Consider the following 15,090-nt stretch of genomic DNA (forward strand, 5'->3'; position numbering starts at 1 on the left):
CCAGCAAGCATGCCAGATATGGGGTCAAGATGTATAAGCTCTGTGACAGGGCCACAGGCTATACATATAGTTTTATGGTTTACGAGAGAATAGATAGTTACGCAGAGCTGGAGAACTGCCCTGACTACATAGGGAGCGCTGGTAAGATTGTGTGGGACTTAGTGTCACCCTTATTCGAAAAGGGGTACCACTTATATGTGGACAATTATTACACGAGTGTGCCGCTTTTTTGTCACTTGTTTGATCACGGAACTGGCGCATGTGGCACCATGCAATCTAATCGCCGGGGCTTACCCAAGCAGCTTGTAGATTCCCGCCTTAGGCTGGGGGAGAGAGCCTGCTTGAAGTGTAATAATTTGCTTGCTGTGAAGTGGAGGCATTGTAAGAATGTTCTCTTTCTGTCCTCCCTTCACGCAGACATGACGGTCCGAATTCCTACGGCGACTGGTGTTGTGGAGAAACCCTTCTGTGTCCACGTATATAACCTTAATATGGGGGTGATCGACCTCAATGACCAGTTGTTGGCGCCGTACCTAATTGACCATAAGGCCAGATGCTGCTACAAAAAAGTGTCTGTATACTTATTTCAATAGGCTCTGCTGAATGCTTATGTGCTATACAGAGCTTCAGGACGGACTGGATCCTTCCTTAAATTCCAGGAAGAGATCATCACAGCCTTTCTATTTCCAGCCGGTGCTGTGGCCTAACTTCCCAATCCAAATGTAGTGAGCCGGCTGCATGAGAGGCATTTTCCGTATGCCCTCTCTGTTGTCCTTCCTGTCCTGACCAACCTGGTCTTTGCATTGGTGACTGTTTTGAATACTACCACACACTAGTGGAGTTTTAGCGTAGGGTACAGCATTGCACAGTCCTAGGCATACTAACACAGGGTCTCGAAAGATGTGATGGCTATTTTACAGTTTATATAAAAGTGCAAAAAACACACAAAAACCCCCAAAACATAAAAAAGCCAAAAATAGTTGTGGCTTTATTTTTCTTCTCTTTATTGTTCTCTCTCTTACTTTTGCTCTCTGTTGACTGCTCTATTGTTCTCTTTCTTTTGTTACTGTATTTTAGAACTGTAATGTTTTATTTTCACTATGTTTTATTGTATTTGCTTTGCAGGTATGGTAAGTCTTACTGTTATTGTTAGCCATCATTTGTTACGCCATTCAAATACAGCACGGGTTTATTAATTCTGACAGCAACAGCGTTTGCTCCCACGATACAAAAAGCCATGACTCCAGCGCTGTAGGAGGTGATTTCACCAACACAGTTTAAAAAAAAAGAGCATATATGCCGAAGCATGGGGGCAGGGGTGGAGGAGCTATTTACTCCTAACATTAGGGGTGGATTGCCCCCATGCTTCGTCATATATTTTTAGGCACAGATTGCGTTAAAAAATGTTTTGTTTTGACTATGTTTTATTGTATTTGCTTTGCAGGTATGGCAAGTCTTACTGTTATACTGTAATGTTACATTGTTTTATTGTTAACCATCATTTGCTTAGCAGGTACGCCATTCAGCTGCAGCACTGATTTATTTATCTTGACAGCAACAGCGTTTGCTCCCACGATACGTAAATCAGCGACTTCAGTGCTGTAGGAGGTGATTTCACCACCACAGTTAAAAGAAAATGGTGCATGTATGCCTATCATTAGAAGTGGGTGGATGAAGGGCAGTATTCTAATGGTGGTCATACCCAGCGATCAATCTCTTTTTTTCGTTCAGCCCACAGGCTGCATGAAAAAAAGAACATTACAATATATGCCCAACAAGGACCAGCAATGGACTGGTATGTTGCTGGACTTTGAGTGGTTATGCCAGAATGATCATCTTGGTATCATTCTTTTCAGCCAGCGGTCGGCTTTTGTGTAAAAGCAATCCTAGCGGCTAATTAGCATCTAGACTGCTTTTACAAGCAGTGGGAGGGAATGTCCCCCCCCACCGTCTTACATGGTTTTCTTGAGCTCTCCTGTCCCAACAGGGAACCCGAGAATGCAGCCGGTGGTTCCGCTAGCTGACCATAGAGCTGATAGGAGACCAAAACTGCTCCAATCATCTCTATGGCCTAAGAAACAGGAAGCTACAAGCATTTCATTACTTAGGTTTCGCCGGATGTAAACAATGCCATTGGGAAATTGGGAAAGCATTTAATCACACAGATCTTGGTGTGGTCAAATGCTTTGAGGGCAGAGGAGAGATCTAGGGTCTAATAGACCCCATTTTTTTGAAAAAAGAGTACCTATCTCTACCTATTGCTATCATAGGGGATATTTACATTCCCTTAAATAACAATAAAAATTATAAAAAAATATGAAATGAACAGCTTAAAAATAAAACAAAAAAGCAAAAAAAAAAAAAAGAGCACCCCTGTCCCCCTGCTCACATGCAAAGGCGAATGCAAGCGTCGGTCTGGTGTAAACAGCAATTGCACCAAGCATGTGAGGTATCACCGTGAAGGTCAGATCGAGGACAGTAATTTTAGCAGTAGACCTCCTCTGTAAATCTAAAGTGGTAACCTGTAAAGGTTTTTAAAGGCTTTTAAAAATGTATGTAGTTTGGTGCCGTAACTAAATGTATGTAGTTTGTTGCGCAATTTTAAAGCATGTCGTGTTTGGTATCCATGTACTCGACATAAGATCATATTTTTTATTTCATCAAACATTTGGGCAATATAGTGTGTTTTAGTGCATTAAAATTAAAAAAGTTTGATTTTTTTTATAAAATGCGTTTAAAAAATTGCTGCGCAAATACTATGAGAAAAAAAATGTTGAAGCACCCACCATTTTAATCTGTAAGGCCTTTGCTTTAAAAAATATATAATGTTTGGGGGTTCAAAGTAATTTTCAAGCAAAAAAAATATATTTTTTACATGTAAACAAAAAGTGTCAGAAAGGGCTTTCTCTTCAAGTGGTTAGAAGAGTGGGTAATGTGTGCATAAAATACCAGGACAGTTCAAAGCCCCCCAAATGACCCCGCTTTTTTTTTTGCACAAAGTTGTCACTAAATGATATATTGTTCAAACATGTCATGGGCATATGTGGAATTACACCCCAAAATACAGTCTGCTGCTTCTCCTGAGTACGGGGATACCACATGTGTGAGACTTTTTGGGAGCCTAGCCACGTACAGGACCCCGAAAACCAATCACCGCCTTCATGCTTTCTAAGGGCAAAAAATGGTGAGTTCACTTCCTCACTACCTATCACAGTTTTGGAGGCCCTGAAATGTTCAGATAGCACAACCTCCCCTCCCCCCCAAAATGACCCCATTTTGGAAAGATGACACTTCAAGCTTTTTGCCGAGAGGCATGTTGTGTCCATGGAATATTTAATATTTTGCCACAAGTTTCAGGAAAATTACAATTTTTTTTTTTTTTTACACAAAGTTGTCACTAAATGATATATTGTTCAAACATGGCATGATTATATGTTGAATTACACCCCAAAATACATTCTGCTGCTTATCCTGAGTATGGGGATACCACATGTGTGAGACTTTTTGGGAGCCTAGCCACGTACAGGACCCCAAGAACCAAGCACCACCTTCAGGCTTTCCAAAGGCGTAAAAATGTGGTTTTACTCCTCACTACCTATCACAGTTACGGAGGCCCTGAAATGTCTAGATAGCACATAAGCCCCCAAAATGACCCCATTTTGGAAGGTAGACACCCCAAGGTATTTGCTAATAGGCATGTTGCGTATTTTGCAGCTCTCAATTATTTTTGAAAATGAAGAAAGGAAAGAATTTTTTTTTTTCTTTTTTCAATTTCCAAAATTTTGTGACAAAAAGCAAGATCTGCAAAATACTCAACATGCCTCTCAGCAAATAGCTTGAAGTGTCTTCTTTCCAAAATGGGGTCATTTGGAGGGGGGTTGTGCTATCTTACCATTTTATGGCCTACAAAACTGTGATAGGTAGTGAGGAGTGAAGTCAAAAATTTACGCCCTTAGAAATCCTGAAGGCGGTGGTTGGTTTTCGGGGTCCTGTACGTGGCTAGGCTCCCAAAAAGTCTCACACACGAGGTATCCTCATACTCAAGAGAAGCAGCAGAATGTATTTTGGGGTGTAATTCCACATATAACCATGGCACGTGTGAGCAATATATCATTTAGTGACAACTTTGTGTATTTTTTTATTTGGTCATTTTTCAATCACTTGTAACAAAAAAATAAAATATTCAATGGGCTCAACATGCCTCTCAGCAATTTCTTTGGGGTGTCTACTTTCTAAAATGGGGTCATTTTGGGGGGGGGTTGTATTGCCCTGCCATTTTAGCACCTCAAGAAATGAGCTAGGCAGTCAAACTAAAAGCTGCGTAAATTCCAGAAAATGTACCCTAGTTTGTAGACGCTATAACTTTTCCGCTACCCAATAAATATACATTTATTAACATTTTTTTTGCTAAAGACATGTGGCTTAATACATTTTGGCCTAAATGTAGGACTAAAATTGAGTTTATTAGATTTTTTAAATAACAAAAAGTAGAAAATATATTTTTTTTTCAAAATTTTCGGTCTTTTTCCGTTTATATCGCAAAAAATAAAAATCAGAGAAGCAATCAAATACCTTCAAAAGAAAGCTATATTTATGCGAAAAAAGAACGCAAATTTTGTTTGGGTACGGCATTGCATGACCGCGCAATTACCAGTTAAACAGCGCAGTGCCAAATTGCAAAAAGTGCTCTGGTCATTGAGCAGCCAAATCCTCCGGGGCTGAAGTGGTTAAATAATGATGTTATTAAAACAGTGTTGTCAGTTTTGTGGTCCTTTGCTTGGAGCCAGTGTACAAGATGAGACAGTACTCTGTCCTGATTAAGCTTACTTATGGATTTATTGATTAAGCTTCTTCTGTAGTTTTTACCAAAAATAATTTCCAGACATGGTGTCATATAAGGAGATGAAAAACACCATACTTACTTTATGTATAGTCACGTACAGTGACTGGTTATCAAAGCAAAGAACTCAAGTTAATGAAACCAACAACAAATAAGAAGATTTAGAAGGGCAGACATAGATAGAGTATAGTTAAATGGAACAAAGTCCATGCAGTAGGGGTGAAATAAGCACCATATGGTCACAACATTTTGTTTCTTCATGTTATAAGAGAAATACATATTTTTTTTTAGGGTATGCATATTATTTGTTGCTAACAAATTTGTTAGTGACCTTAAATGTAATCTGCATAAATCACTGAGATTCTATAATCCTTTATTATAATTACTTTGGCTTTTTTAATACATACAGTACAATAAATTTCATGGTCATAAAAAATATTGTAGCTTTTGATTACCAATAGAAAAAGTTCTATTTAGGTCCAAATGTGGACTTCCCTTTGTTTTACTTGGCAAAAGTTTACTTTTTAGTGCATAAATACTCCACATGTTTTGATGTTAAATTATGACAAAAATAAAAACCACTTTAATATTCTGGGTGCATTCTTAAATATTTCAGAACAAAATATGGCCATTGGTCTCCATGACTGTACTCTTTGCCGGTTCTCAACCTATTTATCCAACCGCACCTTTAGTGTCACTTACAACTGCCTCATCTCCCCTCCAATTCTCTGTCGGGGTCCCCCAAGGTTCTGTTCTTGGACCTCTCTTATTCTACATCTATACCTCCTCCCTAGGTTAGGTAATAGCCTCCCATGGCTTCCAATACCATATCTATGCATATCTATGCTACACCCAAATCTATCTCTCTACCCCTCAGCTCACTCCTTCAGTCTTCCTCACGTATCACTAATTTACCAACAGACATATCAGTCTGGATGTAACACCACTTCCTCAAACTCAATCTATCCAAAACTGAGCTCAGAATTTTTCCTCCCCCATGTGCCTTTGCCCCTGATCTCCCGTCCCTGCATGCCAAGGTTCTAGGTGTAACCCTGAACTCTGAACTATACTTTTGGCCCCACATCCAAACACTTTCCAAATCTTGCCGTCTCAACCTCGGCAACATCTCCAAAACACACCCCTTCCTAACCAATGACACCACAAAACTCCTAGTTCACTCCCTGGTCATCTCCTGCCTCGACTACTGCAACTCCCTCCCCACGGGACTACCTTTACATAGGCTATCCACCTTCAGTCCATCATGAATGCTACTGCCAGGCTCATCCACCTTACCAACAGCTCAGTGTCTGCTACCCCTCCCTGTCAATCCCTCCACTGGCTTCCACTCACCAAACAAATTAAATTCAAAATTCTAATAACAACTTACAAAGCCATCCACAACTTGGCCCCCACCTACATCACTAACCTAGTATCAAAACACCAACCTACTCGTTCCCTTCGTTCCTCCCAAGACCTCTTGCTCTCTAAGTTCCCTTGTACCTCCTCCCATGCTCGCCTTCATGACTTTTCCCAAGCCTCTCCTATCCTCTGGAACACCCTATCCCAATCTGTTCAACTAGCTCCTACTCTGCTTTTAGAAAATCCCTGAAAACCCTTCTCTCTGGGCCCCCACCTAACAACTATGCTTTTACTTTCTCCATCAGATCATCCCCAAAAGTTATCACCTTTTGTATCACTTGACCCTCCCTCTTAGATTGTAAGCTCTAACGAGCAGGGCCCTCTGATTCCTCCTGTATTGAATTGTATTGTAACTGTACTGTCTGCCCTCATGTTGTAAAGCAATGCGTAAACTGTTGGCGCTATATAAAACCTGTATAATAATAATAATATAAATAATAATAAAGTGTCACAGAAAGGTTTGTGCGTACAGCGAAAAAAAGGTTTCTGGATAAGACATAAAAAAAATGAAGTGATTCAGAAATGTTTATATGTTCAGAGTTTTTATAATACATTTTAGGAGATTGTTTAAGTTAAAGGTGAGTGCAATTGAAACAACACAAGTACTGTCCATGATACTTCATTTGCACAGGAGTTTAGCAAAATGTTAAGAAAAATTTGCAATTAGGGTAACAATTTCTGAAAGGAAAGAAGGAAAAAACACAGGGTAATGAAAGTGAATATGTGAGCCAGATAAGGAATAGGGAAGTTGACTATGAAATGGGAGGAAAGGGGTTCAAGAGAATGAGAATGGCGTTAAAGCTATCTGAGCTTTTACAGAGGCTTCAAACGGGCATACATTTACTGCACACAAATAGTTTATTTCTATGCGGATGCAAAGACATCCTAAATGTTGTATTTGCAGTGAAGATTGCACAGTGCTGCCACCCACTGATTACATTAAAAATTACATGATCAAATTACATTTAAGTGTTTCCTTGCATTGCACAACATGACTATGCCCTCACGTGACAACTTTTTATCGGTAAGTGTACATGGGTGTCAGAATACTGTTGAGATTCAGTGACATGTACAGAGTAATAAAAACAATGCACACTCAATTCAAAGTATTAGAACTTCATTCCAGAGGTTTCAAACAGGTTTTACGAAACCATCAAAATGAAAACACTAAACTTAAAGGCATTATACACTTTAAAATGGTTTCATTGTTTTAACTAGGGATTTGAGTAGTTATATTCCCTGTATGATTCCTTTGCCTTACCTTATAATGATCACCTCACTTGATTGTGGCTGCAGTTTATAGTGTCATGTCTGATCAATTCCCCGATGTCAATGTATCCATTCACCTAGTTTATCCCTATTTGCTAAAATGACAGGCAATGTCTTGTTATGGGTCACACAGCAGCCAGTGTATGCCTCTTCATTTCTTCCATCACAAATATGCAAGTCCAAATGACATGAAACTGCATGGTGATCTCATTGTTAATTGCTCTGCCTGTTTGTGTCTGTGTCAGATGTAATGGCTGTTCAGTTCTCACCTGCAGGGCATTTGACTGAGAGACCCAGATATTGTGGGATATGTAGTAGCTTCACAGGAAGTGTTATTTCTCAGACTAAAGACAGAGGTAATAACCTCTGGAGTGAAATGCTGAATGCCTCATGTTTAAACACAAACAGAAACTTCTGACAAATGAATGTGGATATTTACTCTACTATAGGCTGTACATACGTGGAAAAAATGGCACCATGAAAAAACATGAACAATGCACATTTTATGCCTGTAAAAAACACAAGGTGCAGGTAGGAAGGTATATAATTCCTCTAAAATTGCCCCTTTCTACACAAAAATGTTTTTCCTATGACCATTCTTTTTTTTTTTTTGTTTCAATAATGTTTATTGGATATTTTCACAGTTAACAAAATATAAAAGGTACATTTGGGCCAAATAGACCAACATTTGTCAAACATATTACAAGTCATAGAATTAATAGCTATGAGACATTCAAAGGTATAGTTTCTATGAACTGCTGTGACTATATCAGATAAATTTATGGCTGTGCTGGATTCCCAGTTGCTCAAGATCCGTAATCTTGTTTCTAATAGTATGTGAGTTATGACTGCCCTAAAAGTGTTCTGGAATTTCTCTATGTTTAAGTGTAGAAGTGCTAGAGCTGGATCTGGTTTTGTAATTGTTCCTGTTATGGAGGAGATTAATTGGAATACCTGGTTCCAAAGGCTTTTTATACTTGGGCATTGCCAAAGCATATGTAGCAGGTTTCCTATGTGGCTGCATTCTCTCCAGCATTTCGGCGACACTCCTGGAAAGTAGGCAGCTATTCTATATGGGGTATAGTACCATCTGTTGGCCATTTTAATTAAAAGTTCCCAGTGTTTAACGCAATGAGATGCTTTATGAATTTCTCTAAAGGTATGTACCCATTGTTCATCTGAAAAGGTGTTACCTAGGTCTACCTCCCACTTTTTCATTGCTATGGTTTTTGTGAACTGTAATTTCTCTCTGATTAGGTTATAAAAGAAAGATATACCCTTTATTTCTTGTTTGGCTGTGGGGTAGAATTGCCATACTTTATCCGGAATGGATATATTTGGTGGAGTTTGTGTTTTAAGAAAGTGGGTAATTCTTAAGCATGTGAACAGTTGTTTGCAGATTTAAGTTGTGCTCCCTCATAAAGGTCGGATATATGTGTGACGCCTTTATCAGCCAATTCTTTGACTCTTATCATTGGCATTTTGACTTCTAACAGGGATAGTGGTAGTTTATAATTTGTCATTTGGTTATTCTGATGTTGTTGTTCTAGAATAAATCTCCATGCCTTCAATGAGGTCTGCATTGGGGGTGATAGACTATGTGTTTCCCATTGTTTCCATCTGTCACTCATAAGCATTAGTGATAGGTCTTTTGTAGGTGATATAGTCTTTTCAATGTCTACCCATAGTGGTGTGTTATTCTCTTGAAACCAATATTTGATCTGGTCTAAGCGTACCGCCCATAGGTAGTCATAAATGTCCACTAGTCCTGCCCCTCCTGCTTTTCTGTGGTAAGTTAGATTGTTTTGTGAGCATCTGGCTTTCTTCCCATCCCAAATGTACCTCCAGCTGAGATTTGTTATGCTCTTGAGGTAATGACATGGCATGTGAAGAGCCAGGGTGCGGAACAAATATAATATTTGTGGCAATATTAACATCTTGTAAGCAGTTATCCTGCCTAGCCATGATATTCCCTTTTTTGACATATCTTTGAACTGAGTTTCCGGTTTGGCTATCAGCGGGGACATATTGGCTTTAGCCAGTGCAGACGTTTTGTTAGTAATTTTAATTCCCAAATAAGTAATATCTCCTGAACTCCATGTATAAGGTAACTGTGTTTGTAGGGTAGTTCGAGTATGGGGAGGCACTCCCAGGTCCAGTATTAAGGATTTAGTAAAATTGACCTTGTAATAGGAGATATCCCCAAAATCCAGTGAGGACAGCGTGTACCTCGTGTAGGGACATGAGTGGATTAGTCAATAGGATGATTACGTCATCCGCAAACAGGTTGATGGTGTGTTTGCTAGAGCCAAACTGGAAGCCAGTGATCAACGGATGATTTCTAATAGTTTCAGCCAAAAATTCTATCATTAGATTGAAAATGGTCAGAGACAGAGGGCAACCTTGTCTAGTCCCATTAGATATTTTAAAGGGTGTGGATAGAAAACCTGTAGACTATACCTGTGCAGAAGGGCAAGAATATAAGGCCATAATCGCTTTCAATATGGAGCCTTTGAAACCATACTTATTTAAAACCATATCCATATAGGTCCAATGAACTCTATCGAACGCCTTCTCTGTGTCTATAGATAGCAACAGAGAAGGCGTTCGGGTTCGCTCAGCATGATGTAACACATTAATGATTCTTCTGGTTGCATCAGAGGTCTGTCTCCCCTTCACAAAGCCCATCTGGTCGTGCTTGATTATTGTGGGTATGATATTAGTTAGTCTTTTGGCTAGTAACTTAGCATAAACCTTGGTATCCGAGTTGAGAAGGGATATGGGTCTAAAAGTGGCTGGTGTGGTGGGGTCTTTCCCTGGTTTCGGAAGTGTCACAATATGTGCTCTCAGCATCTCTTGTGGTAGGGTTGCAGAAATCGTGGCTTTATGGAATACTTTGGACATGTGGGGTGAGAGTATGGTTTTAAATGTTTTAAAGTATTCGTTGGAAAAGCCATCGGGACTGGGTGATTTCCCGTTTGGTAGAGATTGTATCGTTTTTTTCTATTTCTTGGGCTGTGATTGGTGCATTTAGGGTATCTAGTTGAGTTTCTGAGAGAGATGGGAGATTTATCTTCCTCAGAAACGTTTGTATTTTATCTGCTGTTGGTTGAGGTATGGAAGAGTTAGTGTGTAGATTGTACAGTGAACTGTAGTATGCGGCAAATTGGTTTGCTATGTCTTTGGGGTTGACAACTTTGTGTTTAGAATTGCATATTTAATACACCCCACTTCCAGTTTTAGTGCGAGCCGCTTTAAGTCTGTTAGCTAGGTATTTACCTGCTCTATTGGCATTGGTATAGTAGTTTAGTTTCAAGCGTCTGAGGTGTTTATCATATTGTTGTGTTAGCAGTTCTCTGAGATTTTCCCTGAGGGCGGTTAGTTGGTTAGTCAATGGCACTCTATATTATGTATGTCTGAGAGAATCTTATTAAGCTGTTGGGTCTGTCTCTTTTTTTCTCTAGCTCCTGTTTGTATTAGGATGCCTCTTATGAAGGCCTTGTGTGCATTCCACACAATATATGGGTCTGTAACTGATTCTGAATTCTCTGAAAAGTAGTTATTGAGATGCTGAGATAGGGATTTTTGAAAGTGTGGTTCTTGGAGAAGTATTGCAGCGCCAGATGGGTGGTGACGAGGAGATTCCCTTTTCCGCAACAGACATAGTTATGGGAGCATGGTCCGACCATGTGATATCATGTATTTTTGTTGATTCAATATTTTGCAAGAGCCATTTGTCTGTTAAGAACATGTCTATTCGGGAATAGGAACCATGTCTGTTTGAGAAAAAGGTATAGTGAAGGCATCTCCACGCATCGAATAATTCCTCATTTTGAAGCAGAGTATGGAGGGAGGGCTTGTCTTTAGGTTTACCTGAGGAAGAGTCCAATAGCGGATCTGAGGTCACGTTAAAGTCTCCACAGATCAGGAGGTTACCATATTTCATGGTATCGGCTTTGTTGAGAACTTTCTTTATGAAACGTAATTGATGTGAATTTGGGGCATACAGCGTAATAATCGTGTATGGTTTGGAGTTGATGTCACCTGCGACAATGATATATCTACCTCCCTCATCTATAGCAACTTCTTTGGGTTGGAAAGAAAGAGAGTTTCTGATGGCTAATAGGACGCCTCCTCTTTTACTGTTGGGGTTACAAGCCATATGGATAGTTGGGTAGGATGTATGCAGGCATTGCTGGGTGTTGTTCAATTGGAAGTGTGTTTCTTGGACACATAGATGACATCTTGGATGACATCCCTTTGATAAAGTCACGTGGTGTGACGCAACGCGTCAGGGTAGGAGGAGCCAGGTGCCGACGCTTCTCGGGGACGGCCGAACCCGGAAGCCATACACTTTTCTCACTGCTCATTGTGATTTTTTATGTAAGTTACTACATTTTTATAATAAACCTGAATTTTAATACTACACTATGGGAGCTATTCCTTCTTTTTAACCATTGCCTCGGGACCACTGTGAATGGCCGGAGTTGAAGCGGAGAGCTATATCTACAGTCACCCCACAGGGAAGGCGAACGCTGACGGTGCCGCTGCATGGCATACATCCCTGTGATAATAACATTATCCATCCGCTTGACTCGGTCCACTGAGGGCCGCTACTGGAGGTGAGAGGCTGGGGGGAATAATTAGTGTGTGCACCAGAAGCAAAGAACAACATAAGTCACTGCTATCTGCACTTTTTTAAAAGACTGTTTGAACACTGGAAATCACAGATTGCATGATATTGGTGTGGATTGCATTGCACCATTGTCACATTTTGGACTCTATTACAATTATTTTTGTGTTTTATTTTTTTGTGTGTGCTCCGTTTGCATCTCAGATTTAAGGGATGTGATTCTATTATTATTATTTTATTGCACATATGTTAGCATTTCTGCTTTATTTGTAATTTCATTACTGCGGAGCATTTCATTGTGCACAAGTCACTTTATTTAGCTATTTATGCTACTATTTATTTACATATTTTGCTATGCAGGATACCTATTAGGATTTTGACCATTGAGTTTAGTGTGGAGGTTGGTTTATTGCACTAGGGATTGCACTAGTTGTGTATACAATTTTTTTATTTTTTGATTTGACATGCAGGCTATCCGTTAGGAATATTGGTTCAGTGGCTAAGACCTTTTAGTCATATATTTAGGACCTGGATTATTGGCTCAGTGGCTAAGACCTTTCAGTCATATATTTAGTACCTGCAAGTAGGAGGTTTACCTGGATGTTGATTGATCTATTAGTGCCAATCTTGTTTCCCTGCAGTCCGGTAAGGGAGGATAGAGCAGCGCCACATATCATTTGTTTTAGCATTAAGGTAGAGAATAGGGCCTGAGCAAAATGCAGAAGCTGGTTAGGGTGAATTGATTCAGGAACGCCTCGCAGTTTGAGGTTGTTCCTCCTGAACCTGTCTTCTAGGTCCGCCATCTTGTCTTTTAGCCATGTTATATCATCCCTCTGTGCCGCGTGTGCTTCCACCATCTGATTGTATGAGGAAGTGTATTCTTCCATTTTGGTTTCCACATGGTGTACTCTGTGGCCTAATGTTTGCACTTCCCTCTGACATTCATTTAAGCCTTTGAGCATATCTACCTGCAGTGAAGATCGCAGGGACAGTAGCATGTCCTTTAACATCGTGTCTGACACTGGCCTGTCTGCCGTGGGAAAGTCTGCTATGGGGTCCCCTCTCTGTGTATACTGGCTTGTGTGGGCTTGTTGGGGCCCCCTTACCTCCATAGTTAGGTCGGATTGCGGCCTGGTTGAGGACTCCCTTCTCGGTTTGGATTTGGCTGGGCTTCTGGTAGTGGGAATGGATGCCCCAGATGAGGACCTGCTGGGGTGCTCATGCGAGCATGTGTCGCTGGGTATTGTCTCTTGGCCTCCTATTTGCACTCCAGGCCTTCGCTGTTGCTGTGTGTCCCGAGCTCCATCGCCGCCATGTTGCTGTAAGCCGCGCAACGCTGCACCGAAGAAGGTGTCCAGCTTCCGCGGCTGTTGTGGGTTTTTCTGTTTCTGGCCATCCTCGATGCGATGAGCAGGGTATTGCCGACTCGTGGCGGTGTTTGAGGTCACTGATGTTGCCAATGGGCTCTGATGGAGACGGATATCTCTGGCGGTCGAGCGGAGCTCCTAGATTACACGTCCATCTTGGAGTCCGGTCGCCACGCCCCCCCTTCCTATGACCATTCATTGCGATATATACAAAACAGATATATTTTTATCCTGGAATTCCATTTAAGATAATGTGCAGCACTGAACTGAAAGTGATATTTTCTATAGATGTGTAGTCTTTATTGTCTTCTCTGTATCCGGTTAACCATATTTACCTTGGTAATGAAACTATACAGTGGGTAACAGAACTAGAAATGCAAATGAAATGTGTGTTCATTCTAGTAACCCAAAGAGGGAATACTCTGCAGTCAGTGACCTTCATGCTGCACATGGGTTGAAATGAACAGAAAGTATATTTCAATAATAATATATATTACATTAAGTTATCTAATCTACAAGTTTTGCCTTTGAGGGGATGTAGACAGACTTTCCATTAAAGATCGTGAACTTTGGGTAGTGCATGCATGGGGTATGCAGTGCAGAACTGGGATGATGGATAAAAGCTGTGAGGCTTCCAGGCACAGTGAAAAGTTGTGCAAGGTGACTGGTAACACAAATACTGGGCTAGGGGTGGGGGTCTTGATATTGGTAAGTGAACAAAAAATCTGGAAAATATGAAATATTGCCTATAAATGTTTTGCATTTATCTCATGCAGCCAGCAGACATGGCTCTATGCAAGTTCTAGCCTTCAAGAAGTATTTTCCTTACAGACAGTTCTTTTCTTTAAAAGCTAAGTTCACCTTTAAGAAATATAACAATAAATGCATATCATTTTTCAGGAAAAAAAATGAATTTATATACTTTTTTCAACAGGAGCCTGCAAATCATTGCAGATGCAATCAGTGGATCACAGGTGAAATGTCAGGCTCCTGCACACTCATCCTAACCCTTTTCTGTACCTCTGTAATCATACATTATACAATTGTCTTATTCAATTTCCTTTAAATTTACCTTCAACTATGTAGTGAAAGGGCCTATTTTTGATTGCATACAAATTGAAAGTGTTTAGGTTTGACTTCATATTATATGGTTTTGGTAAACCTAAAGGAAAATTGTATAATGTATGGCTACTCTAATCCCCCGTACACACGATCAGACTTTCCGACAACAAAACCATGGATTTTTGTTCGAAGGGTGTTGGCTCCAACTTGTCTTGCATACACACGGTCACACAAATGTTGGCCTACAATTACGAACGTAGTGACGTACAAGAGGTACATGATATCTCCATTGCAAACGCTAGTTTTACAAGACCGAGTGCTTCCGGCTCGTTCCAAGCATGCGTGGACTTTTATGCAATGGACTTTTGTACACACGATCGGAAAGTCCGACAAATATTTGAGAACCTGCTAGCCAACATTTGTTGGTGGAAAGTCTGCCAACAAATGTTCGATGGAGCATACACATGGTCGGACTTACCACCAACAAGCTCACATCCAAC

The sequence above is a fragment of the Aquarana catesbeiana genome, linkage group LG01 (genome assembly GCF_042186555.1).
Source record: "Aquarana catesbeiana isolate 2022-GZ linkage group LG01, ASM4218655v1, whole genome shotgun sequence".
NCBI lineage: Eukaryota > Metazoa > Chordata > Amphibia > Anura > Ranidae > Aquarana > Aquarana catesbeiana.